The 27,153-nt window shown below is 40.0% G+C and overlaps 1 protein-coding gene and 1 long non-coding RNA gene across 2 annotated transcripts in view; one reads left to right on the top strand and one right to left on the bottom strand.

Annotated features, from left to right (window-relative positions):
* LOC140480421 (zinc finger protein 385D-like) overlaps positions 1-22,903 on the bottom strand; it is a 1,040,629-nt gene extending 1,017,726 nt beyond the window's left edge. Inside the window, exon 1 of the mRNA XM_072575258.1 lies at positions 22,874-22,903. The gene's annotated coding sequence lies outside the window, so the exon portion shown is untranslated. The remainder of the gene's footprint in view (positions 1-22,873) is intronic.
* On the top strand, positions 2,752-12,512 carry LOC140480224 (uncharacterized). The gene is made up of 3 exons (XR_011961218.1): positions 2,752-3,090; positions 7,808-8,372; positions 11,819-12,512. It is a non-coding gene; the product is annotated as an uncharacterized lncRNA (long non-coding RNA).
* Positions 22,904-27,153: the final 4,250 nt, after the last annotated feature.

Genomic DNA, 27,153 nt, shown 5'->3' with positions numbered 1-27,153 from the left:
CCTCCTTCCCATATGGGAGCTCGCTTTACAATGGCTGGTCTGGAGGACTCTGGCTTCCTGGCACCAGTCACAATCACATTCTGAGGTGGAGTCCAACAAAATGCTGCAGAAGCCCTGATATTAATACTATACCGTGTGCTTTCAGTACTTGTCCAGACATTCTGTTGTGTAGAAAACCATCCTCCAGGTGACTGTCTTACTTGGTTCCCCAAAAGCCACAACAACTACTGCTGTCTCCCATTACACCAATAATTTTCCACTTGTCTTCAGATGCTCATTGTCATGTCCAATTAACCCTTAAATGATCTGGTTTGAAGATATCATTTTAATCCTAACAGTACACAAAGGTAGCAAATAGTGGAAGAAGTTGTGTCACAGGGGCTATCATACAACCGACATTCTACAAGGCCCTTCCAACACACAACATCTACTCTATGACATGAGCCCATTATAAATCTGTGCTCCCAGCTACAACACAATTGACTGGGGAGAAAGATCTACACCACACATTCCAAAGAGTAATTTATATTGTTACAGTACCCAAACATTATTTCTCACATTAATAGCAATAAAGTATTACAATGTTAAAGATTGATGGTAGTATGTCAATTGCAGAGAAATAAACATGCTGTACTCAAATGTTGATGAATGAGTGACATATACATGCTTTTTTATGCAACAAAATGACTAAGCAATTCACCCAGAGGCATTGATCACTGAGGTTCCTTTTTCTATTCTTGCCATTTTTATGGTCTGTAAAGAACTCAACAATTATGGAGTTGAAACATCACTCACTCACCTTCAGGTTTATTTAATGTTCAGCCATTCAATTACTTCCCAAAGCTGCTTCCCTTCACAAACAGCATAGATTGCTTCCAACCTGCCATTGTGTTATAATTTGTCAAAATCACAATAATCTAACAATTATCCTGAAATATCTTGAACAGTTTATCAACACAGTGTAAAACAATAAGTCAAGACCAAACTTTTAAAACCTCTCTTTTTTTTAAAGAATTTCACTTTAATCTTCAAAATCTGACATCAAATAATTGGTGGGTGGCCAGCAGGCTGCACTGCATTCATCTTATCTAGTAAAAGATCAGACTGCATTCAGTTACCAGCTCCCCACTTGAACACATAGGAAAATGAATTCACTAGCCCCACCCCCCACAATTAAAAAACACAGCACTCACTTTGTTCTTTGACTTTGAAATAAACTTTCTGGTATTTCCTCAGAAGTCTTCAAAATTTTGCTGTGCATTTGTATGTTTGTAATTATGCTCACATTTGCACCATTGTATTTACAGAATATTATTGTAAATTCTAAATACATGATGAATAGTAACAACAACAGTTTAAGCTGGAAAGTGTAACACATACTCAATATTTTTGCAACTGTTGTCTCTTCCAAATCAAACATCAGATCATCAGCAGCTCAATTCAAAAATGCAACTGTGTAATTGTAATTCAAAATCAGCTAAAAATTGTTCCCACTATTCAGCTACCATCCAATTTTTCAAAACCTGCATTATTGTTGTGCAATGCTAAGTGTTCACTGAATTGCCAAGGCCTTAACTCAAGGCACTAAACCACTCAGTTTACTCATCTGCACAGCTCTTTGATGCCAAAGATTGTTTTGGAATGATCCGGAGAAGAATTTTGGGAGGTTTTGCAAACAGGTGATATATCAGTAAACAAACATAGAACGATGGAGAAACTTACCAGGACTGGCAGTATCTGTAGAAAATGACACTTCACTGTCGGTCTCCAAATATTAACTGCCTTTCTCTCTCTACAGATGCTGCCAGACCTCTTAAGTTTCTCCAGCACTCTCAGCGTCTGTTTCCTTTAATTGCATCAGCAATATTTTGCCTTTAATCGATATGTAAACACATGTTGTTATAGCTTTGGAAACAGAAACATCTATGAAAATTTAAAGGGCTTGACATAAAGCCCTGTGGACACTGGAGACCTAAAACAAAAACAGAAACTGGTATTGTCGAAGGGTCGCAGCACTCGAAACGTTCATTTGTTTTTATCTTAATTCAAAGAATACGACTGTCGATTAAATAAAACAAGGTTACCCAGAATAACCGAAATTAACACTAAAAATGTAAAAGGCGTCCTCCAAAATAGACAAACGCCACTCCAGCGGTCTATCGCCTTTGTTGCAAATCTTTTTCGGCAAATAGTCATTATTTTGTAAATTACAGATAATGAAAAAGTAAGTTTACAATACAATATTGTTTCGTATTTATTGTTTCCTCGCGTTCCCATGCATCAATTAAAAGTTGTTTAGAGCAGAAAAATAAATTATAACTTTCAGTTCTTCACCGGATGGTTCAGGGCTCATGATGGGTCAACATTAAAAAGGCGCTGATAGAACATGGTCCATGAAAAATGGTCGATGGGACTGACAGTAAATTACCAATTTCTGCAATTGATCGATATCGCAAAATGCCATTTGGAGGGCATAATTAATTGTACGGTGCAATGAGACATTTTGCTTCAAAACACAGCACAGGAGCTTTGCTTAAGATATTTGTGTGAGCAAAGATATACAAAATGTGAAATGCAATTCACCGAAGTCACCGACCTGAGAGCTTCTCCATTGCAGCTCAAACTCGGCACTTTTCCAAGACAGGAGTTCATGACAGCCGTTGGGAAGAGCAGGCGGAGTGTGCCACCAGCTCCCAACAGTGTTCCAGAAAGTGTACGGGAGACTGGGAGCTGTCCGGGTGTGTGGGATGGAGACGCCGAGCGGCGGGAGCACACACACACACACACACACTGTTCCTCGGGCTGTCCCATCAGCCGGGCGCCCAGGACAGACACTGTTACTCTCTCAACTCAGCAACATTCAGAGCAAAGAGAAAGAGAAAATGGATCACCCTAATTCAACTGCTGGTGGGATGGTGTGCGGCACAGGCAACTAAATGTGGTGAAGTACTGGTGGATGTGCCGACTTCCGTTTTATCCCGTATCCCGAGCAGCCTCTCTCGAACTGCGCTGTAATTGTGACAATTCCGGAGACAAATCTCTAACCGAGAGTTCAAAACGGCGAAAGCCGTCTTCCGGAGTTGCTTTGAGGTAAATGTTATCCTACACAGATGTGTGTGTGGAATTATATTCCGGGATTTGTGAGAAATGTGGAAGCAGTGTTAACATGAGTTATTCTGAAGTCATGATTTGGAGGAGCAGGTGTTGGACTGAGGTGTACAAAGTTAAAAATCACACAACACCAGGTTATAGTCCAACAGATTTATTTGGAAGCACTAGCTTTCGGAGCGACGCTCCTTCATCAGGTGATGACAGAAAATGAAGGAACGACGTTCCGAAAGCTAGTGCTTCCAATTAAACCTGTTGGACTCTAACCTGATGTTGTGTGATTTTTAACTTTGTTCTGAAGAAGAATCCTTGGAGCCACAGTGCTAACTCTGCTGTCTCTCCACAGATGCCACCAAACCAGCTGAGCTTTTTCTCCCCCAGTACTTCCTGTTTTTTATTTCACATTCATTGTAATTTTTGTGCCTGTCCACGCAGCCTGTAGTTATTCTGAAGCCTGATGCAGAGGGCGGAGCCCTCAGAAGAGGAAGAAACTCAGCATTTTAATTTCGGTCAGAGACTGTTCAGTGGATCTCCAAAAGTGCAAGTTAAAGTTGTTTGCAGGTGCGTGTTGGTTATGGTGTAGGTAAGTGTGAAACAGCCCCGACCTGTGTATCAAGGTGGCAAACTTCACAAAGGTGGATGTGAAACACCCCAAAGATATGATAATTATTGGGCATTTCCCCATAGCATGATAAAGTGGACGATCGATTTCACCCGCACTTTTCTTTCGTACCTGCCTTCTGTCTGGACATTTTTAGGAATGGCAGGCTGTGGAGAGAAGGGGGCATTTCAGTTTAAACACCTGACTGTCAAGAAGAAAACTGCACAGGAGTTTTCAAATTTTTTAGGTCAAATTGTCACAAAATAGTCTGGGTTGGAATTAGACAGGAAGAAAAAGCAAAACAAAACTTGTAGTGGAGTCAAGAACTAGAGGGCATAGGTTTAGGGTGAGATGGGAAAGATATAAAAGGTATAAGACACAACTTTTTCACGCAGAGGATGCTGTGTGTATGGAATGAGCTGCCAGAGGATGTGGTGGAGGCTGATACAGTTGCAACATTTGGGTGGATATATGAATAGGAAGGGTTTGGAGGGATATGGGCTGGGTGCTGACAGGTGGGACTAGATTGGGTTGGGATATCTGGTCGGCATGGACACGTTGGGCCGAAGAGGCTGTTTCTGTGCTGTACATCTCTATGACTCTATTTTATTAACTATACAGTAAACAGAAGGAAACGATAGAGTGTTCTTTTGGCCAACCGAATACATACACGAGTCATAAAACTCGTCATGTGTTGTTAACCATTTGCAAAGTTAATAAAGAGCGGACGGACCTGTATCTACATTATAAACAGCAGCTTCTTGTCAACAGATATCCACCGAATGTGAGTGAGCCTTGGGAAAAATGGTGCTGAAGACTAAAGATAAAAACATCAGCAGCAAGTAACAGGAAGAGGATGTAGCAAACAGTGGGAAGTTAACAGGAAGTGGAGTAGATTTGGGAGGAAACTGTGCCAGAAAGTCATGGACATGAAAAAGGAAGTGGACAGGAACAGCAGAATGAGTGTCAAAGACCAAGGTTTCAAACAAAAAAACAAATGTGACATTTGTCTCAGGTATACACCTAGTTATTTGGTCGTGCAGAGATTAAGTATTGCTGTAAATGTACACATTTTATTCAAGCTTTTTGTCATGCACTTTGCTGACAGATCTGATCAAACAACAAATTGCTTTGGCTGTTTGCAATAAATAAGATACTAATTATATCCAACCAACTTATACTCTCAAAACACAATCCACAATGTCCAATATTGTATGTGATTCCATAATTAGACAACACTTACTAAATAATCTCGTTAGGAATTATAGTGACAATTAATTTTAGAATATTGCAAACTACATGTATTTATACAAAGGGCCCTTTTATTCGCAGACAGCATATAGATTCCAACTTCACATCTGACAGTCAATCTCTGCTTCATTTCTCAATCAGTCAGAGTCAAAATACCTACTTTACATATAAACTTTTTTAAATGTATTTGCTCATATGGTGAGGGTGGTCCCACCCCTAACCTTTCTCTAGGCAATTAAGAGTAAACCGCATTAGCATGGTTTTGGACTTGCATGTTTAACAGAGATTTTCTTCTCTAAAAAGGACATTGTAAACACCCATTTGGTTTATTAACAATCAGTATGGTTATCATTAGACCAGCCTTTCTTCTAGTTTTTTTTAAAATCGAATTCAAATATCACCATCCGCCATGATAGGATTACTAGAAGTTCTGGATTACGAGAGAGTGACATTGCCTCCCTTTATCTGCTACCAATCACTCACCATCTTGCCTTTATATTGGTTAGGGTAAATGGAATGTTGTTGCTTACAGCAAGGTGAATGAAATCTGGAAGTTTTATTGCAGTTTGTCAGGTGTTGTTGAGACCACGCCTGGAGTGTTTTTGACAGCCTGGTCATCTTATTTGAAAATAAAGATATAATTTCTTTAGAAACAGTTCTCATGACCCTTTTTCAGGGATGAAAGGGTTACTAAAAGAAGAAAGGTTAAATAGGACAAATCTATACACATCGGAGTCTCATTCTTTGAGGTGATCTTGTTGAACACATAAAATCTTGATATACTGACTCTACTTTTGCAGAGTCTAAAATTAGAATATTAGATTTTCTCTATTAAGGCAGGTGGAAATTTTGTTTTGAAGATTGTTATATCCACATATAATATCCAGATATAATTCTATTCCCCAGAAGATAAGAGGCTGGATTTTTAAATATTATTCAAAGCTGGGTTAGATAGATTTTGATAGACAAGGTGCAGGCAGGAAAGTGGATATGGAACCACAACTAAATCAGTTATGATATTATTTAATGGTGGACCAAGTTCAAAGGGCCAATGGTCTATCCCTGCCCCTAAGTCCTATGTTTCTGTAAGCATTGGAGAATGCAGACCCAGCAGGATGGAACTGATGAATGCATAATTAGAGAGATAATGCAGGTGGAAAAGTTTTTGATTCCTGAAACATTGAGACTGGTTCTGGGAGAGATGAGACTGCCAAAACCTGAAGAATGTTTGAATAATAATTTGTGTATTCTGGTGTCAGAATACATGGCTATGCAATAATTTTGAAGTTAGGATTGCTGTGCGCTGGATTTAAATTCATGAAGCACGTTAACTGATGTCCATGAGCTGCGGGTGCAAATAGGCACTTAGAATAACATGCTGTGGCAATAATGGAAACCTGGCATAAAATATTCAAGAAAGATAAAGCAGCAAAGAAAGTAGAATGGGGTGACTATGACAGATAGTTAAAGCGTCAGGTTGTTTCAGTTCATTAACCAGAATCTATTTGAATTAAATTAAAAAGCAATAGAGATGGCACACAAACAAGGTGTATTCAAAAAGGCAGTAATGGATTGGGAAGATAGTGGAGTAAATTTTACTGTGAAAATGCAAAGAGGTATAAAGCTGTAATGTAATTATAATGGGAAACTTCAATTCCTAATATATATTTGGGTCGTAATAGTGCAAATGGCAGTGTGAGGGAAGAGTTTCTGTGTTCAGAATTCTCTTGATCGGTATGTTTCCACAAGGAAATTACAATCAACCATTATAAAACTATGGTTTGGCCTCAACTAGAATATTGCATTCTATTCTGAACTCTGCAATTTAGAAAGGATGTGAAGGCTTTAGAGAGAAATCCTAAGGAATTTACAAAATTGGTTCCAGGAATGAGGAATTTCAGTTACTTGATTAAAATTAGGGAATCTGGCATTGTTCTCCTTTACAGGATGAAGTTGAAAGAAGATTTGTTCCACATGTAGAAAACTGAGTTAGTTTCAACAAGAGTTAATCAAGAGCAATTGTTTCTATTGGTGCATGGGCCAAGAACCAGAGGACACCAATTTAAATGATTTGCAAAGGAACTAATGGCAACTTAAGGAAACACCCTTTTTGCGCGGAGTTATTAGAGTGAGGAATAATGAATGTGATTTTTTTCTGACATGTATATTTTATGCAGTGAGAAAACCATTATTATAGAAAAGGAAAGCTTTTCCATTGTCGCCATGTACCACCACTACCACAAGAAAAAAACAAAAATATATAGTTTAAAGAGCCAATTCATCATCAGCACCTGTGCTGCTATCTACATTGGATTTAACCAACATCAAATTCACCATTCTTCAAACGTCATCTTTCGCTGCTGAGCTGATTCTTCTCTGCTACTATCTCACCACCACCTTTACCAAACCGCCCAACATCGGAGTCACATGTCTAGCCACTGGGCTCACCTTGATGTCTTTCGAACTCCATTTTGCCACCACCAATGTCTGGCCCAACCAATAATGAAGTCACTAATCCTCAAGTGCCATCTTTTACTGCTAGGCCAAGCTCACTGTCAATTTAGCAGTTGCTGATTCCATGAGAACGTGCTGGAAGCACAGACATTTGTGTGTTTCAAAAGGAAATTGAAGAGGCACCAGAAGAGAAACATTTGGGGAATAGCTACAAGTGTGGGACTAGCTCAGTTGTTCGTATGAGGTAGCATAGCTACATTAAGCTGAATGGCCTCCTTCAGACTTTTAACCATTTTATGATATAAATAAAAATTAAGGTCACAAAATGAAAACACCAGACAAACTTTGTTTACTTTGTTCAAATAACTTATTTTTGTTCATTGACTTTTGCAGTGCCTATTACACGGAATTCATTCAACTCTGCATTCTACAAATAAAGGATCAATGTTAATGTGTTAATTGAAGAAAGAATACAGATGAATGGTAGACAATTTACTCTCTGAATAATACATTGAAATCTGTCTGGTGTTTGGAGTTCAAAATTATTACAATGGATCTTTTGTGGTAATTCCAGTGAATTGAAAAGCCACAGTACCCTATCATATGAATTCAAATTGATCAAATGCAAATATAATGGACAGCCCTCTCTACTGGAAATATTCAGAAACAAGCAATTAAGCTTGTTTTCCTGCTGGATTCTGCAACTTGGTGCTCACCAAGCCAAGCACACCCGAAATTCATGCCACTGCGATAATCCATACTATATTTATTGGCATGTTCAGATGATTCAAGCCTTGTGGATGCTCCCTTACTGCTTATCTCTCTGAAAATGGAAACTGGGGAAGAAACCTGTTTGTTTCCAAATATCTGCGGCAATGTCTGCTCCAGAAGATAAATAGGAGGTAGCCATCTAGATGCTGTCTAAAGATCTGTGGACCATTTCTTCATCATACGAAAGGTAACAAAGCTTTTAGCCAAGAATTCTTTTGGTTTACTTTTCAGGAATCCCTTAAAATAAACAACAGCCTGATGAAAGAATCAAAAAATGAATAGGTTGAGAATTTTTGCTCCCACCTACTGTTACCAAATTTCAATGACTGCCTCGTCCCCAGAAACACAATTTTAACACCCCAAGGATGTACATGCATGTTCACATGTTCTTCAATCAGAGCAATGCATGGAATTTGTCTGTGTGATACATATGGAAAATTATCAACCTTTATATGCTACAACAAACAATTTTTCATTCTAGACTTTTTTTACCTCAATACAGGAATCTGTACTTACTGTAGTTTGTTCTCAAGGTCTTAGTGTATAAGGTTCCTCCCTCGTCATATCTGATGAAATAGAGCCTTTCAGTGTTTAAGATTCAATGCCTGCTAAAATGTACCTTGCAGAACTACTTTGCCTTACTTCTAGGAGAAAGTAAGGACTGCAGATGCTGAAGAATCAGAGTCGAAAAGGGTGGCACGTCAAACTCATTTTTTTAAAAATCGTATTTTAATTCCAACTGCGGTTACAGAGAATTACAAGTAAAAGGAGTAATTCAGTGCATGACTTGGAGATGCTGGTGTTGGACTGGGGTGTACAAAGTTAAAACTCACACAACACCAGGTTATAGTCCAACAGGTTTAATTGGAAGCACACTAGCTTTGGGAGCGTGGCTCCAACCACCTGATGAAGGAGTGGCGCTCCGAAAGCTAGTGCTTGCAATTAAGCCATAGAGATGTACAGCACAAAAAAAGACCCTTTAGTCCAACTCATCTGTGCTGACCAGATACTTGAGATTAATCTTGTCCCATTTGCCAGAATTTGGCCTATTTCCCTCTAAATCCTTCCTATTCATATACCCATCTAGATGCCTCTTAAATATTGTTATTGTACCATACTCCACCAGTTCCTCCGGCAGTTCATTCCATACACACACCTCCCTTTGCGTAAAAAGGTTGCCTCTTAGGTCTCTTTTTTAAAAATCTTTCTCATCTCGCCTTAAACTTATGCCCTCTAGTTTTGGACTCCCCAACTTGGCAAACTCCCTTTGAAGTTTCAAGCCCTTTCTTAGCCCTCCCAACATTCCGTTTGAGCTCCTTTCTACATTGTTTATATTCTTGTGCCTTGACCTTAGGTATGCTTCCCTATTATTTTTGTAACAAAGTTGATAATTGCCCCTGTTATCTAAGGTTCCTGAATCCCACCATTCCTGTCCTTTATTTTCACAGGAACATGTCTGTCCAGCACTCTGACCCTGAAAAGACTCCCACATGTCAGATGTGGATTTACTCTCCATCCACATTCTCCAGTTCTTGTCTTATTTGTTTATAGTTGGCTTTCACTCAATTTAACATCTTCATCCAAGGTCCACCCTTGTCTTTATCCATAAGTATCAGAAAACTGATGGAATTATGGTCACTGTTCACAAAATGCTCCCCCACTGAAACTTTGAGCACCTGGCTTGGCTCATTTCCCAATACCTGGTCCAGTATGGCCCCTCTCTCACTGGAGTATCCGCATACTATTTCAAAAATTCCTCCCATCCAAACCCCTGACACTAAGCGAGTCCAGGTAGATGTGGGGCAAGTTAAAATCACCCACCAAAACAACCTTGTTATTTTCACATTTTTCCAAAATCTGACTACATAACATCTGTTGGCAGCTGGGAGGTCTGTAGTACAATCCCAGCATTGTGATTGCACCCTTCCTATTCCTGAGCTCTACCCATAATGCCTTACTGTAATATCCCTCCAGCGTGTCCTCCCTCAACACAGCTGTGATATGTTCCCTAACTGGTCATTCAATTTCTCCCCACCTCTTTTGCTTCCACTTCTGTCTCGTTGAAAACATTAATATTCTGGAACATTAAGCTGCAGATCCTGACCTTTTAACCATGTCTCTGTGATAGCAATAACATTGCATGAATTAATCCAAGCTCTAAGTTCATCAGTCTTACCTGTTATACTTCCTGCATTGAAGCAAATAAAATTCCACTGAGCTCAGCAAACTCTCCTGACTGCTTGTCATCTTAGCTATATATGCCTTAGAAACAACTCTTCCCCAGTATCTTTTCTTACGGATCTGCTGTTCCAGTAGCCATCTTACGGATCTGCTGTTCCAGTGCCATAAGCCCTCCCATGTGGCACTATCAGCCCTCCCTGCCAAGATATTGGTGCCCTGCCAGTTTAGGAGCAACCCATTCTTCTTGCACAGGTCCCATCTTCCTGCAAGGCATCCTAATGATCCACATATCTGAAGCCCTCCCTTTACTCCAGCTCTTTAGCCATGTGCTCACTTGTACTTTGTCTCTATTCCTATCTTCAGTAGCAAGTCGGACAGGGAGTAATTTTGGGATTACTACCCTAGAGGTCCTGCTTTTTAGTTTACTTCCTAACTCCCTGAATTATTGTTGCAGGACCTTGCCACTCTTCCCATCTATGTCATTTGTGTCGACATGGACAAAGACTGCCTGTTTGCCTTCCCATTCCAGGATGTCCTATACCCACTCAGACGTCTATGACTCTGGCATCAGGGAGGCAACATATCATCTTGGAATTACCTATCTGTGCTGTTGACTATCGAATCTCCAATTGCTATTGGTCTACTATGCTTTGGCCCTCCCCTCTATATAGCAGGGCCAGCCGCAGTGACACTGCTCTGGCTACTGCTGCTGCTGAAGTCATCTGAAGGGCCAGCCCCCTCAACAGTATGCAAAATGGAACACTTGTTTGACAGGAGGACAACTGCAGGGCACTCCTGTACTGATTGCCTGCCCCGTCCAGTGGTCATTCGTCCATCTTCCTGTACCTTGAGTGTGACCACATTTCTATAACTTCTATCAATGACACTCTCCATCATTTGTGTGCTCTTTACTGTAATCAGTTCAAGTTGATTCATTAATTTGATGAGCAGCTGAAGCTGGGTACATTTCCTGCAGATGGAATAATCATGGATGCTCTGAACATTCATGATTAACCATATCTCGCAGGCAGAATATAAAACCTCAACAAGTGACATGACTAATCTTCTATTGGCTGCTAGTTTACAAGCTAAATTTTAACCAGCTACCCAAAAATTAATTTCACAAATATTAGCATTCTGTCAATATTTCATCCATTTGGCCAGCCTATGTGTGAGTCCAGATAATCAAAGTGGTTTTCATAAGTCAGATAATGGAACAAGCAATGTATTTTTTTTCTGAGCATCATCTGCACATAGAAGTTCTACAACCACGTTTGGAATGGTTTTGGTTTTGGATTAAAAGGTTGAACAGTTTCCTGTCTGTGTGGTAAATTATCTCCATGCCTGTATGTAATTTGCTGGAGGTGAGATACAGTATTAATAAGAAAAATTACATCTGGTTGGTACAATGACACAATCTTTTTTTTCCCTCTTGGATTTCATTGCATTAAGGTTTGAGGACCTTCCATTGATGAGGATGACAGCATACTGCATGTGAAACATCATTCAAATACTTAACATCAGACTTTCAAAACAACTGCTGTAATTGCAACTCAATTTCAAAAGGCGACTCCTGACAGGTTCGCAAAAATATTTGCAAGAGGCCCTCAAAGAATCCATGAAGAGGTCAAACATACCTCTGTGTCATGGGAGACTGAATTGCTGAAAGTATATTTGGGAAGGCGCTGAATACATCGAGAAACTTGTGCTTCAAGCCAGCCTCGCAAACCAACATCTTTATTCCACCAACGAATGGATAACGAAGAATGCAGTTAACAATGTGATAATGACTAGTTGATTTTTATTTATGATGTTGATATTGGCCAGGATACCAAAGGTAACTTCACGCTCTCCTTTGAAATAATGACTGATAATAATTCATCCACCACTCAGATGGAACCTCAGTGTAACATCTCATTCAAAAGACACCACCTCCAAAAGTGCAGTGTGTAGAGAATAAGGCTGTTCAGTCAAAACTTGTAACTCTGTGTAGATATCATCCTTAAATTAAGGGACATCCGACGACGATGATGTTCTCTGTTTCTTCCTTCAAGACATTCCTGATCTAATATTGCCCTAAGAGAACATAGAACAATACAGTGCAGAACAGGCACTTACCACACTCTGCGTAAAGAACCTGCCTCTGACATCTGTCTTAAATCTATCACCCTTCAATTTGTAGTTATGCCCCCTCGTACAGTTGGCGTCACCATCCTAGGAAAAAGACTTTCACTGTCTACCCTATCTAATCCTTTAATCATCTTGTATGTCTCTATCAAATCCCTTCTTAGCCGTCTTCTTTCCAATGTGAACAGACCCAAGTCTCTCAGCCTTTCCTCATAACTTCCCTCGAGACCAGGCAACATCCTGGTAAATCTCTGCACCTTTTCCAATGCTTCCACATCCTTACCAAAATCTAGTGACCAGAACTGTACACAATATTCCAAGTATCGTCGCACTAGCATTTTGTATAGTTGCAGCATGATATTGCGGCTACAGAACTCAATCCCTCTATGAATGAAACCTAACACACCGTATGCCCTTCTTAACAGCACTATCTACCTGGGTGGCAACTTTCAGGGATCTATGTACATGGACTCCAAGATCCTTCTGCACATCCACACTACCAAGAATCTTTCCATTTACTCAGTAATCTGCCTTCCTGTTATTCTTCACAAAGTGCATCACCTCACATTTAGCTGCATTGAACTCCATTTGCCACCTCTCAGCCCAATTCTGCAGTTTATCCAAGTCTCACTGCAACCCATAACATTCTTCGACACTGTCCACTACTCCACTGACTTTAGTGTCATCTGCGAATTTGCTAATCCATCCACCTGTGCCTGCGTCTAAGTCATTTATAAAAATGACAAACAGCAGTGGTCCCAAAACAGACCCATGTGGCACACCACTAGTAACCAGACTCCAGGCTGAATATTTTCCATTAACCACCACTTGCTACCTTCTTTCAGAAAGCCAGTTTCTTATCCAAACTGCTAAATCACCCTCAATTCCATGCCTCTGCATTTTCTCCAACAGATTCTTGTAGAGAGAAGAGGAAAACTTCTTCAAGGCAGGCATCCTTGCAAGAGGATTCGCAGTAGGGTTAAAATCAATGAGGTAAAAGCAATGACTGCAAATGCTGGAAACCAGATTCTGGATTAGTGGTGCTGGAAGAGCACAGCAGTTCAGGCAGCATCCAAGGAGCAGCGAAATCGAAGTTTCGGGCAAAAGCCCTTCATTAGGAATAAAGGCAGAGAGCCTGAAGCGTGGAGAGATAAGCTAGAGGAGGGTGAGGATGGGGAAAAAGTAGCATAGAGTACAATAGGTGAGTGGGGGAGGAGATGAAGGTGATAGGTCAGGGATAGAGGGTGGAGTGGATAGGTGGAAAAGGAAATAGGCAGGTAGGACAAGTCCGGACAAGTCATGGGGACAGTGCTGAGCTGGAAGTTTGGAACTAGGGTGAGGTGGGGGAAGGGAAATCATCCATTTATTTCTCACATACCTATGGAAAGCTTTAGGGTTCTCCTTTATTCTATTTGTTATATACTGCTCGGGTTCTCTCTTTACTCTTCTTAACTCTCTCTTTAAATCCTTCCTAGCTGATCTGTAACTCTCCATCGCCTCATCTGAACCATCTTGCCTCATCAACACAAGCCTCCTTCTGCTAAACAAGAGATGCAATTTCTGTAGTAAACCACGGTTCCCTTACCTTATCACTTCCTCCCTGCCTGACAGGGACATACCTATCAAGGACACGCAATATCTGTTCCTTAAACCAGCTCCACATTTCTATCGTCTGCATCCCCTGCATTTTTCTACCCCATTCTATGCATCTTAATTCTTGCCTAATCGCATTATAATTGCCCTTGCCCCATCGATAACTCTTGACCTGTGGCATGTACCTATCCCTTTCCAACGCTAAACTAAATGTAATTGAATTATGGTCACTCTCTCCAAAGTGTTCACCTACAACTAAATCAAACACCTGGCCTGGTTCATTACCAAGCACCAGATCCAAAGTGGCCTCCCTTCTTATCATCCTTTCGACATACTGTGTCAGGAAACCCTCCTGTACACTTTGGACAAAAACTGATCCATCCAACGTACTAGAGCTATAACATTTCCAGTCAATGTTGGGGAAGTTAAAGGCCCCCATAATGACCACCCTGTTCCTTTCACTCCTACCCAGAATAATTTTGCTAATCCTCTCTTCCACCTCCCTGGAATTCTGCGGAGGCCTATAAAAAACTCCAAGCATTGTGACCTCTCCCCTCTTGTTTCTAACCTCATCCCACACTACCTCAGTAGACGAGTCCTCGTCAAAAGTTCTCTCAGCCACTGTTACACTATCCTTGACTAACAAGGCCACATCTTGCCCTCTTTTACCGCCTTTCCTGCTCTTAATGAAAGATCTAAATCCTTGAACCTGCAACAACCATTCCTGTCCCTGCTCTATCCATGTCTCTGAAATGGCCACAACATTGAAGTCCCAGGTACCTATCCATGCTGCAAGCTCACCTACCTTATTTCAGATACTTCTGGCATTGAAGTAGACACACTTCAAACCAGCTTCCTGTCTGCCAGCACATTCCTGTGACACTGAAATCCTGTCCCTGTCCTCTCCATTCATATCCTCCTGTGCACTGCAACTACACCACAAGTTCTCATCCCCCTGCTGAGTAGTATAAACCCACCCAAATAGCACCAGCAAATTTCCCACTCAGGATATTAGTACCCCTCTGGTTCAAGTGAAGACCGTCCTGTTTGTACAGGTCCCACCTTCCACAGAATGAGCCCCAATTATCCAAGTAACTGAAACCCTCCCTTGTGCACCATCCTTGCAGTCACGTGTTCAGCTGATATCTCTCCCTATTCCTTGCCTCGCTATCACTCTGTTTGTTCTAACTCTCAGCTTCCATCCTAGCTCCTTGAAATCCTACCTTACATCCCGATCCATCTTTCTACCTGTCATTGATACTTACGTGGACCACGACTTGAGGATGGTCACACTGTCCCTTCACGACCCCAGAGATACAATATGAGACATCACGGACCCTGGCACCGGGGAGGCAACACACCAATTATGAAGCTCATTTGTTGCCAACAAGCCTTCTATCTGAGCCTCTAACTATTGATTCCCCAATGACTAACGGTCTCCTCCTTACCCTCCTTCCCTTCTGTGCAACATGGACAGGCTCTGTGCCAGAGACCTGCACCCCATTGTATGCCCCTGGTAAGTTGTACCCCCGCAACAGTATCCAAAATGGTATACATGATTTTCAGGGGAACGACCACAGTGGATCCCTCCACTGACTGTTTCTTCCCCCTTCGAACAGTCACCCAGCTCTCTTCATGCCTCAGAGTAACTACTTCCCTGTACTCTTAACTATCACAGCATCTACCTCCCGAATGATTCAAAGTTCATCCAGTTCTCACTCCAGTTCCCTAACATGGTCTTGGAGGAGCGAGAGTTGGGTGCACTTCCTGCAACTGTACTTGGATGGGACATTAATGGCATCCCTCACCTCAAACATCATGCACGAGGAACATTGCTGTCCCTTCACTGCCATCCCTGCTAGTCCCCGAGTCACAAAGTAAAAAAGAAGAGAATCTTAGCTGATGTGTCCCTAGTCTTTAAGGTTAGAGGAGGTGGTTGGGTGGGAGGCCCTACAAAGATGGGGGTCTCAGGTTCAGAAAACACTTGGGCGGCACAGTGGTTAGCACTGCTACCTCACAGTGTCAGAGACCCGGGTTCAATTCCCGCCTCAGGCGACTGACTGTGTAGAGTTTGCACATTCTCCCAGTGTCTGCATGGGTTTCCTCCGGGTGCTCTGGTTTCCTCCCACAGTCCAAAAATGTGCAGGTTAGGTGAATGGGCCTTGCTAAATTGCCCGTAGTGTTAGGTGTAGGAGAATGGGTCTGTGTGGGTGTGGACCTGTTGGGCCGAAGGGCCTGTTTCCACACTGTAAGTAATCTAATCTACATAGCTAGACAGAAATAAAAAGAAGATGTCCCTCCTTTCCCAGAAAGCTCTGCTCTCTGACTTCAAATATACAAGCTCAAATCAGTGACTCACTGCTGCTGGCAGGCCCCCGGTCCAAGCTGTCGCCCTTCGAGTTGCTTGCTTAATGTGGCTCAATGCCTTCATTTGTTTAAGTTGGTAATATTAATGTAAGTTAAAATTATTATTGATAGTGAACAAAAATATTATGGGTCAGTAGGCAGGTAAGCTTCAACCAGGATTGTCAGTAGTGATCACAGGATAATGATCAAGAGCATTAAGATTGCTTGAATTTTTCCATCCCTGATGCAAAATTAGTCAGTTTTAAAGTTCATGCTTCCACTTACGAGCAGTAAGATATTATAAAGTAATCTACAGCCCTTTGTCCCTAGGTGCATGCTGTTACATTGAACAGATTTTCAGAAATACATAATTCTTCAGGCAAAGTTTCGAAAAGGTCAAATGTATTCTTGCTTTCTTCAATGTTTTTCTGTATTGTTTTTTGAAAGTCAAAATTTACTGTTAAGTGGTTATAATTCATATCTTGTGATAGTGCAAAAAAGCATCTTTTTCCTTTGAATTTTAAGCAGCCTATTTCACACTCTTCTGTTTTATGGTACTGCTCAAAGCTAATTTCATCCCCATTGAGCTGAATTTTCAAGGGCATGCAGTCAGGATGCAAGTTCTGGCACTCAATTGGAGTGTGGAAGAGCTTTCTGTTCTTGATTTCGTTGGCTGGTTGTTGGGTCCTTTGATGGCAACCAGGGTGAAATTGATGCCCTGCACCTGTCTAATCCGGTGGAGGAATTGAAACTCAATACCCTCTTTTCTTGTGAGACTCTGCTGTTAAATGGATGTGCAGTCCACATCTGGCAAAACGGGACATCGGGAATCTTCAAGGTGCAGCGGTGTGCAAGAGAGCCCAAAGGTTCAGAGATGATCGTTAGAATGTGCCAGGTGGGATGGCGTTTTAGGCAAAAGGAACTGCCACTGGTAGGGCATCATTACTACTGTTGCAATGTGCAAGTATTTGATTATGAAGACACAAATGTCTGTGACTACCTACCTGGAAAGTTGCAATTTCCTGCTACATTTCCTGCTGGTCGCCTTTATATAACTCTGTCTTCAGCAATACATCCTGTGCTGACTGTTTGATCTCCAGTGCTTTTGTGTCCTTCTATCCTCCTACATACCCACCTGATCCCATGAATTTTCCCTTCCTGTGGAGTGTCTGTTCCCTCATCGCCCCTGGGCCCCAACTCTGATTGTCATGCCCCAAAGTCAACAGGAGACTTCTTTCTGGGTAAATGAACTGCCAATTGTTTTTGGCAGCCTTTCCACAATCCTCATTTGTCACAATGATTGCAGGGGCAGTGTGTGTCAAAATTATTCAAATCCCAAGCACTAAGTGCCAATCTCTTTCCCACCGTTAACAAGTGGCACTCCATTACTAGCTTCCGACTCTATACAAATCCCCTCACAGGATCTGTTTCTGAAGGCACAGACAAACTATTTTTTTACTTGGTCACAGGATGCTGGTCCTTTTAAAAATTTCAGATGGTAATTGTAGTAGAAACTTTCATTTATATTATTCGTCTTTCCGAGCTTGGATTCCAAAGTAGACTTAAGTAGATTTGGGATTTAAGTTCTGTGAAAGTGACTTCATTTTTTTTTAAAGGTTAGAAAGCCGTGTTCAAAACAACCTTCCCAAATAAACATGTCACAGAAATTTAATTATTAGTAAGTATTTGGGTAGATGATTGCAGAATTATTCACAAAGCTGAATAGGCTGAGGCTGTTTTCCCTGCAGCATCGGAGACTGAGAGTTGACCTTAGAGGTTTATAAAATCATGAGGGGCAATGATAGAATAAATAGACAAGGTCTTTTCCCTGTGTTGTGGGAGTCCAGAACTAGAGGGCATAGGTTTAAGGTGAGAAGGAAAGATTTAAAAGGGACCTAAGGGGCAACGTTTTCTTGCAGATGTGGTGTGTGAATGGCATGAGCTGCCAGAGAAAGTGGTGGAGGCTGGTACAATTACAACATTTAAAAGGCATCTGGATGGGTATATGAATAGAAAGGGTTTAAAAGGATATGGGCCAAATGATGGCAAATGGGACTAGATTAGGTTAGGATATCTGATCGGCATGGATAGGTTGTACCGAAGGGTCTGTTTCCGAACTGTACATCTCAATGAGTCAAAGCTGAACTTGTTCTATAAAAATGGATGTCTAGGATTTATAAGCAAGTTGGGCTTTTTTAAAAAAAAAAATCCCTTTCTAGTTTGGAATTCTACAAGCTATTAGAACTAGAAAGAAATCTTGCTGTTTTAGCAGTCTGGCCATCAGAGCTGACAAAAAATTTAAGCTGTCTTTAAAGATTGGTGAGAGAAGTCAACTAGTTAGTCTGTATCTGTGTGTCTCAGGAAAGGATGAAAGAACTGTATCTTATGATTGTACAGAAAGTCTCTAAAAGGAAATGTTTGCAACCTTGTCAGTTCGGTAAGAAATTTTGAAGCGAAAACAGGAATGATAGTTAACTGGAGTTGAGTGTCCATATGGGATATTGCTGGGGAAAAGGATTGAATTATTTATAATAATCTTGTTCTGATTTGTCATATACACACCATGTATTGCTTTATTTTGATTTTGTGTCATAAACTTATGGCCTTTTGTTAAAAGTTCATATACAGCCTTGTGAGAATACCCAAGGATGCCTGTGATACCCAAGTTGGAAAAGTAAAACTTCTTGTAATTCATCAACCCTGCTTTCAATCTGGAATCTAACTTGTGCAGTATTACCATTAGCTGGGATCATAACATAATCTTTTAAACTTTTCAGCAATGTTAATTGGCCTCACTTGGGGGCAGTGGGGTTTCTGTCCTGCCCTTCCTCCCCAAACACCCCCACCCAGGTAGTTATTGCTATGTTAATGATAATGGTCTAACAATAAATCCTTCATCACAGATCAATCAATTCTATGAGTTAAATTATCAAAACAGCAAAACAGCCAAGTGTTCTGAAGTAGATATTACTGCAAACCATTTAAGTTCTGTGTTGCAGTTTGCAAACCCATAGACTGTCAAATCACAAAATTGTATACACACAAAAGATTAAATCCTTAAAAGGTGAATGCCTTTTAAAAAGGCAAGATACACATTCACCAATTATTGCTTATACTAGAAAGAGCATCTTGAAGTTAACATATCACCAAAAATTCAACTAATTGGAACTGCTGGTCCACGCAATTTGAATGGTATTTATTCTGTTGATTAAAATGTATGAGTTCAGCAACTTATGGGCAATTTTGTTCCATGCAGTATTTGATCAATTATACATGGTCTTTATCTTTAAATTTTGAGTCTAATTCATACATGATCATCAAAATATTTGTCTATTGATAAACGTTATTGACAATGATATGTTTTGTTGACCCTATTCTATATATCTGTCATACGCAGAAAACTATCTCTACTAATTAGTAAATTAAGAAACGAGCAGTCAACACCATTATTGAGCATATGATCTTAATACTCACATTCACTGATGAAAATGGGTGAATGAACCATAAGATTACAGATTGTGATTGAATACTATTCCACATCTGATGGCCCACAGCCCCTCATGGATGCCTCAGTATGATGAGCTATTAGACCTGTAGTTCGTCTATCACAGTAGCACAATGATAATACAACAGAACATGACGGAGAGTGTTCTCAGTGTGAACAGAGAACTTTGTCTCACAAAATTACATGATGATCAGGAAAATCTACATCAGATAATGTGACTCAACCAGTAGTTTATACAGTATTTTAACTAGTAAAGCATCTCCAACATCTTTGAGAAATTTCCCAGAGTGTTTTCCAAATTGACTTCTGACGTTTTTTTGTTTAATCTTCCTCAGATTCCATGGCTACATGCTGGGACAGAGATGAGGTTGATGGTGTATGTTCCGGCTAAGGTGTGCAACAGTCTCAACAATGCTGTGCAGTGCAATATGCAGGCTGGACACAATCAACATTCCCTTTCATAGACTCAAGTACATGGCTGTTCAACAGTTGTATAGGAATCATATAAAGCAACAAACAGATCATGCGCAATAAAGGAAAAATAGAGGGAACTTAGGTGATGTTGTGCACAAGTTACAATGTACAAGGATGGGAAATCAATAAACTAGCTTGCTTTTGTCTGTCCTTGTTTGTATGTTCATACTTCTGAAGTCATTGTGCTTTTATTAAATATTACAAGTACACATTAGGAGATTTTGTGATGGAATGGGTTGTGTCTCTGCTCTGAGGCTGCTCTGCTGTTCTTGAACATCACCAGGACTTGACAGGCAAAGAAGGTCATTCATAATACAGCTAAACAGATTTCTGCAATTCCTTCCAGCACATACTAATTGCACGTGGAAAGAGCAGAGAAATCCCTGGTTAGCCACGTGATGAAAATGAGGTTGAACATTTTGCAACTACTATCCATAGCTTCAGATGTCAACATGCATACAAAAGTGCATGTAGCCACAGAAATTCAATCTTTCCAAGTAATCTGTAATACACCAGCACAGCTGTAAGTTATGAAACTTATTAAAGAGCCTTATGTAAATCAAATTGTATCTATTATTTTCTCTTCTAGTTAATGGAATGTTATTAGTTAAATTGGCACATTAAATGAAACTGACTTAGTATGACAGATCATGACCTGATCTGATGTCACATGTTCTTTTGAAATAGTGAATAATCACTCTAGAACTCTGTTCATGAAAGTAGATAAATCACTCTTTGATTAGTTCAGGCTTTGGCCTTTTCACATTATTAAGTGGATAGTGGCATGTATTATTTATCAATGCTGTCAATTATCACTTAATTGCACACAATTTCAGAGTCCTGTGGAGTCACCACCAGGGATTGTCAAATGCATGCTCAAGGGTTATTTGCAGTGAAATTGCATTGATTGCAGAGAACAATACAGATTAAGTTAATCAGTACAAATCAGCAACAGGTTCAACTTTTCTACCCCAGGGAAAAATTAATGCATTTAGTGAGTGATCAGTTAAAGTTTATGAAGTCGGCACAGATTAGGCATGAAAGACTGATGATTCCATTATTAGGTTCAATCCTGAAGGCTAATGTTAATTAGATTTAGGATGTGCTCATTTATTACATAGTTATGGGCAGAATATTTCAGTTAGTACTGAACCCTCCTTACAAATGGTTAATCTCTCCTTTTCATTACAGGGTAATATTTTGCTATGCACTTACTAAATTTCTTAACTATTTAGTGGCATTTAGAATTGTATATTTTGTCAATTGAACAATAAGCAGATTAGTATTCCAAATTAGTTGGAATCAACATTATATTTATGCATTGTAATGAAGATGAAATTGTACATGCAAAAATCTTTCAATCTGTAATTTTCAGCATATAATTTTGCACCAACCCATCATAAAATTAAAGATCAATTAAAGTTATTTATGACAGAGATTATGTATGGCAGTATCCAAAACAAGTATTCATTTGCTCAACGGAAACACAATTTGATAAATCTGATGTTTCTTTAGATATTCTGAGGGAGTTCTGTATTGGAAGGAAGGAAGGTTTGGATTTATATGGTGCCTTATGTTTCTCTAAATTTCTGTTGAATAACAAAACCCTCCATTTCCCCCATACTAACAGATATCCAGACACAGAACATTGTGCCTTGCAGAACACTGCTTCAATCCAGCATAGCGGATTTCTTCTCCAAAACTAAAAACATCCAAAGTAATATAAATTTTCTCCAGCAAGCATATCTTAAAGTCTTGACAATAGACATTTCAGAAGTTTTACACTGGCAATAGAAATCATTATTTCAGTGTCACTGCCTGTCCATTTATGGTCAGCTTCCTCAATTATGCACACATGTACTTTTATTCTACTGACGCCCTTTTTGCGATTTAAAAAGCTTGGGCCTTTCCACTCCCCACCCCCACTCGCATTAAAATATATCTGAAAGCCCTTTGCTAAATCAACTTTTACAATAAATAAACACTTATACAAATTAAGGAGAATACCCATGCGTCTAAATGTGAAAAGTTCAACTTTTGGCTCCAAAGCCAGTCTCATTTCATCAAAATGAGGCCTTTGTCCCTCTCGAAAACAATCACAAAATGTTTTATCTGGTTATCATAGTTTACTTGAACTTCTATTACCTGAGGACTTGCAATCAATGTCTAGAGTGAAACTAAAACAGATAAAAAGAAATAACCTTAGGAGGACACCTTGGCAGTAACAATTTCAATATAACAAATTTGGTTATAAATTAAGAAGGAATATTAAACAATACAGACTAAAGTAATCAATGGTGGGGAGGGGGGGGGCAGAAGGGTGATTTTAAAGGAGAAATGAGAATAGGCCTTAAGCATGTAAACAGGAAATATAAAAATGTTGACAACTGCTGGAAACATTTAAAACAGTGTTCAGTAGAGTCCAAAAGGGGCTCCTTGTGGTGCAATAGTCGTGTCCCTACCTGTGAACCAGGAAACTTGAGTTCAAGTCCCACCTGCACCAGAGGCATATAACAATATCTCAGAGCAGGTTAATTAGAAAATATCTAGAGTCCAAAATAAATATATTCTTGTAAAAAGTAATATCAAACCAGTTAGTAATGACACACCATGAGCAAGTGAGAAATAACTGCAAAGTCAAAACCAGTAAAAATACATACAGTACGCACAGAGACAACAAAGGAAGGTAAAACAAAAAAGATTAAAACAAACCTGAAGTGGTGAAAAAAGGAAGGCCAAGGAAACTATAAAAGTAAATATTCGAGGATTATAAATATAAAAAATGGTAAACTGGCAGAAATGTTAAATAATTATTTTGGCACCAGGGAGACACTTGGAACATGGCACTATAAAAGGAAAAGAAAATATATAAAGATATTTACAATGGGAGCTATTGATAAACTCTGGGCACTATTTTTTTGCTTCTGGGGTGGTGAGAAGAATGGCTTCAGTGATGGATCAAGAGAGAATCCAAAAATCTCTTTCTTGCTTTGAGATAAACATTAGCAATTAAGTCCTTTTTTCCTCAAGATGAGTTGACTGTCTCTTCATCAGATGGTGAGAACCTAATCTGCATGTATTTCCATCTCATTAGTTGTATAATTTATTATAAGTAACTTCACCTTCTTAATTAATTTCTACCCAATCAAGAAACTTGATGTTTCACATATTTGACCACATAGAACACAACCCAGTGACTTAGTCTTTGGTCTCCACTCGACATAGGTTTTCTACCATTTCTGCTTTGAGTGAATGTTGTTATTTCTCATAGTCTTTACTGTTGCTGTAAAGGATCAGCTAACTCAGTTGACTGGACAGCAGGTTGGCGATGCAGAGTTTATTATTCATTCACAGGATGTGGACATTGCTGGCTAGCCAGCATTTATTATTCATCCCTAATTGCCCCCAGATGGCAATTAAGAATTGACCACATTGCTGTGCGTCTGGAATCACATGTAGACCAGACCAGACAAGGATAGCAGTTTCCTTCCCACAAAGACAGTAGTGAACCAGATGGGCTTTTCCTGACAATCAACATCAGTTTCATGGTCATCATTAGACACTTAATTCCAAATTTTTAAAAATTGAATCCAATTCCACGATCTTTCATGGCAGAGTTTGAACCTGGGTTCCCAGAACAATGGATTAATGTTAATACTACTAGGCCAATGCCTCCCCATAAATGGAATGGCTGACTTGACTAGAAGAAAACAAATCTTCAGAATACTTAGAAGACCTCAACCTGACTGAGAAAAAAAAGGGGGCATGTAAACCTTCATTGGGGAATTAATCCAAAATAGATTAATGGTTCTTAAAAAGGTATATGCAATTGTCAAAGACTTTTTTGTTAGCTGCTCTAAAATTATGCATGAAGTGGATATTTTCATTTATCTGTCAATTTTCTACTGTATAATAAATCATTGTTTTCTTCACAAAATCATTGTTTATTTCTTAAATTGCTTTAGGGAATAAGAGTCCAATAAAATGAGATTAAACCACAGACATAAAAAGTCATCTCTCTAAATTAAGAAGGGCAGAGTGAACATTTTGATCCTGCAGCTGCAAAATCATTTAGCAGAAATAATAATATATATTTGGACAAGTTCTTGGGTAAGATTTACAACTCCATGTTGGCAATTACTTTGCTTGGTGTCGTCTATACGCCAACTAGAAGGAAAGAAAGAGAACAATAAATTTGTAAGGAAATTAGATCAGTGAAACAGATATAAAGTAGTTACAATGGGGGACTTTTATTATCCAAATACAGAAGTGGAAATAAGTGTGCGTTGAGAATTTTCTCAGAAATTTGCTTCCAATCCACTAAGAAAAGAGTTAAAAATCACACAACAGTTATAGTACAACAGGTCTATTAGAAGTACTATCTCTTGAGGCATTGCCTGTTCATCAGGTGGTTGTGGAACATGACCATACGACACAATTTATAGCAAAAGGGTTACAGTATCATGGAGTTGTAATGATATATTAAACAAAGTTAGTTAAAAATCACACAAGGCCAGGTTATAGTTCTTAAACAAATTTAGATTAAGTCTTTCATCTTTTAGAATGGGATATGGTGGTTTAGGGTCTTTAATATGTAAATCCCAGAATTACATTCTCACGGTGGTGTCAGTTTATCTCATAATAGGTGTCGTCTCAGCTCAGACAACGCATTAAATGTGTGAACATAAAGTCTGTACCAATGTTGAGTCAATTCTATTCCTAAAGTGAGGTTACAGAATCTTACATGGATTTATGCAGTTTTTGAGCAAAATAAAATGTAATTCTGCAAATAGAAATTCACCCATAAACTTATATGTATGTGCATACAGGAGAGACAGGGTAGGTGTGTGCATGTGGATGTGAGTGCACGTGAAAGTGTCTGCAAATGTGTGTGTGTAAGCTTGGTCAAGAATGTGTATAAGTGTAATGGGGCATATGCCTGTGAGAGGATGAGTGCAGGGGGTGCATGTGTGGGCATATGACAGAGCACAGCTGTGATCTAAAAGCATTGATCAAGATTTTTGATCCAGTCCTTCAGAGTTCCCTCCATTCTGTCATCCCACATACACGCGTAGGTGATTTCTACTGCCTTCCGAAGATACATAAAGCCAACGCACCAGGACGTCCCATTGTATCAGGTATTGGGACCCTATGTGAGCACCTCTCTGGTTATGTCGAAAGCACCTTGAAACCTATTGTACAGGAAACCCTCAGCTTCTGTCAGTACACTATAAGATTTCTTACAGAAACTCAGCATCCACGGGCCAGTTGATGCACACAGTTGGGGTGTTAGGAAGTGCTGCCCTAGTTGTTTCTTCATTGATTCAGGATGAAATTAATGAAACTCACATAACAATCAGAGCAAATTATCATGAATCAGCAGCCTTTGTCAATAAAAAAGTATCACACTTCCTTACTGAGTAATCATTTGTGAGGACAAAAGATATGTAATCAAAGTTTGTGCTAGATATTCAGGGATTCTCTGTGACTCTTACATCCTGGACCACTCACTGGGGTCAATCTCATTCAAAGCCACTTGCACATATAAGGGTAGATGCTGGGCAACAAAAGATAACCCCTTCCTATTTGGCTGATGATGAAAGTATTCTCAAATGCTAGTAAGGAGAGGTACGACACAATGTGCATTTTGACAAAAGCCATTGTTAAACAGACCATTGGCCTCCTGAAAATGAGATTCTGATTCTTGAACCAGTCAGGTCGTCTGATAAAGTATACTCTCAACAGATGCCCTGCATCATAATAGTGTGCTTCTCCTTCCTCAACCTCAATTACTAAAGGGGGAATGTATTTTCAAAGGAGGAGATGCCAGAGGTAGCAAAAAGCTCTGATCAGGGAGGGGATTTTCAACTGAGGCCAGGGTAACCATTAGAGAGATTAGATTAGATTAGATTACTTACAGTGTGGAAACAGGCCCTTTGGCCCAACAAGTCCACATCGCCCCGCCGAAGCGCAACCCACCCATACCCCTAACCTAACACTATGGGCAATTTAGCATGGCCAATTCACCTGACCTGCACATCTTTGGACTGATGAAGAAGGAAGGGTTATGTCCACTGAGCAAGAGAGGCCAGAGACAATCTGTTAACGGGTTACTTCTAGAATGCCTGAGCTGACCAGAGACATTTTCTTACCTGATGCATTTTATTTACACTGTTGGCTGTCAGCCCTCTGCTTGTTGTATTCAATAATCCTCATAGAAATCCTTCTGCTTGACCAAGGCCTCCAAGCCAAATGACCCCCTCCCACGAGGTGCACAGGTGCTCCCAGAGTCACCACAATAGTGAGAATGTGAGCTGATTCCTTCATCCTTTTGCTCTAGTCTACTTGGGGACTCTGGCACATATTTCTGATGTTCCCCCACTTTTCTCTAGAGGCTATCCATGTCATGTGCTGTTTAGCTGAAGGCACATCTACTGCATGTAGCTTAGCAGGTGCCTGATCCCCAGCAGTCCTTTAAATGTCACAGGCATCTGGCAATTCTCCCTTTCATTTACTACAGACCTGTGTCAGTGATGTGCTCACCAAATTGTGTCCTTAAGTTTAATCGAGGTACAGTACCGTCAAGGTCACTCTACTGTCTCAGTCCTTATGGTCAGTGAAGTTTCCTTGTCTGTACTTTCTGTGAGAGTTGTTGTGGTTCTGTTCGCCGAACTGGGAATTTGTGTTGCAGATGTTTCGTCCCCTGTCTAGGTGACATCCTCAGTGCTTGGGAGCCTCCTGT

The sequence above is a fragment of the Chiloscyllium punctatum genome, chromosome 8 (assembly GCF_047496795.1).
Source record: "Chiloscyllium punctatum isolate Juve2018m chromosome 8, sChiPun1.3, whole genome shotgun sequence".
NCBI lineage: Eukaryota > Metazoa > Chordata > Chondrichthyes > Orectolobiformes > Hemiscylliidae > Chiloscyllium > Chiloscyllium punctatum.
Note: the sequence above shows the minus strand (reverse complement) of the source record. Positions and strands in the feature narration are given on the sequence as shown.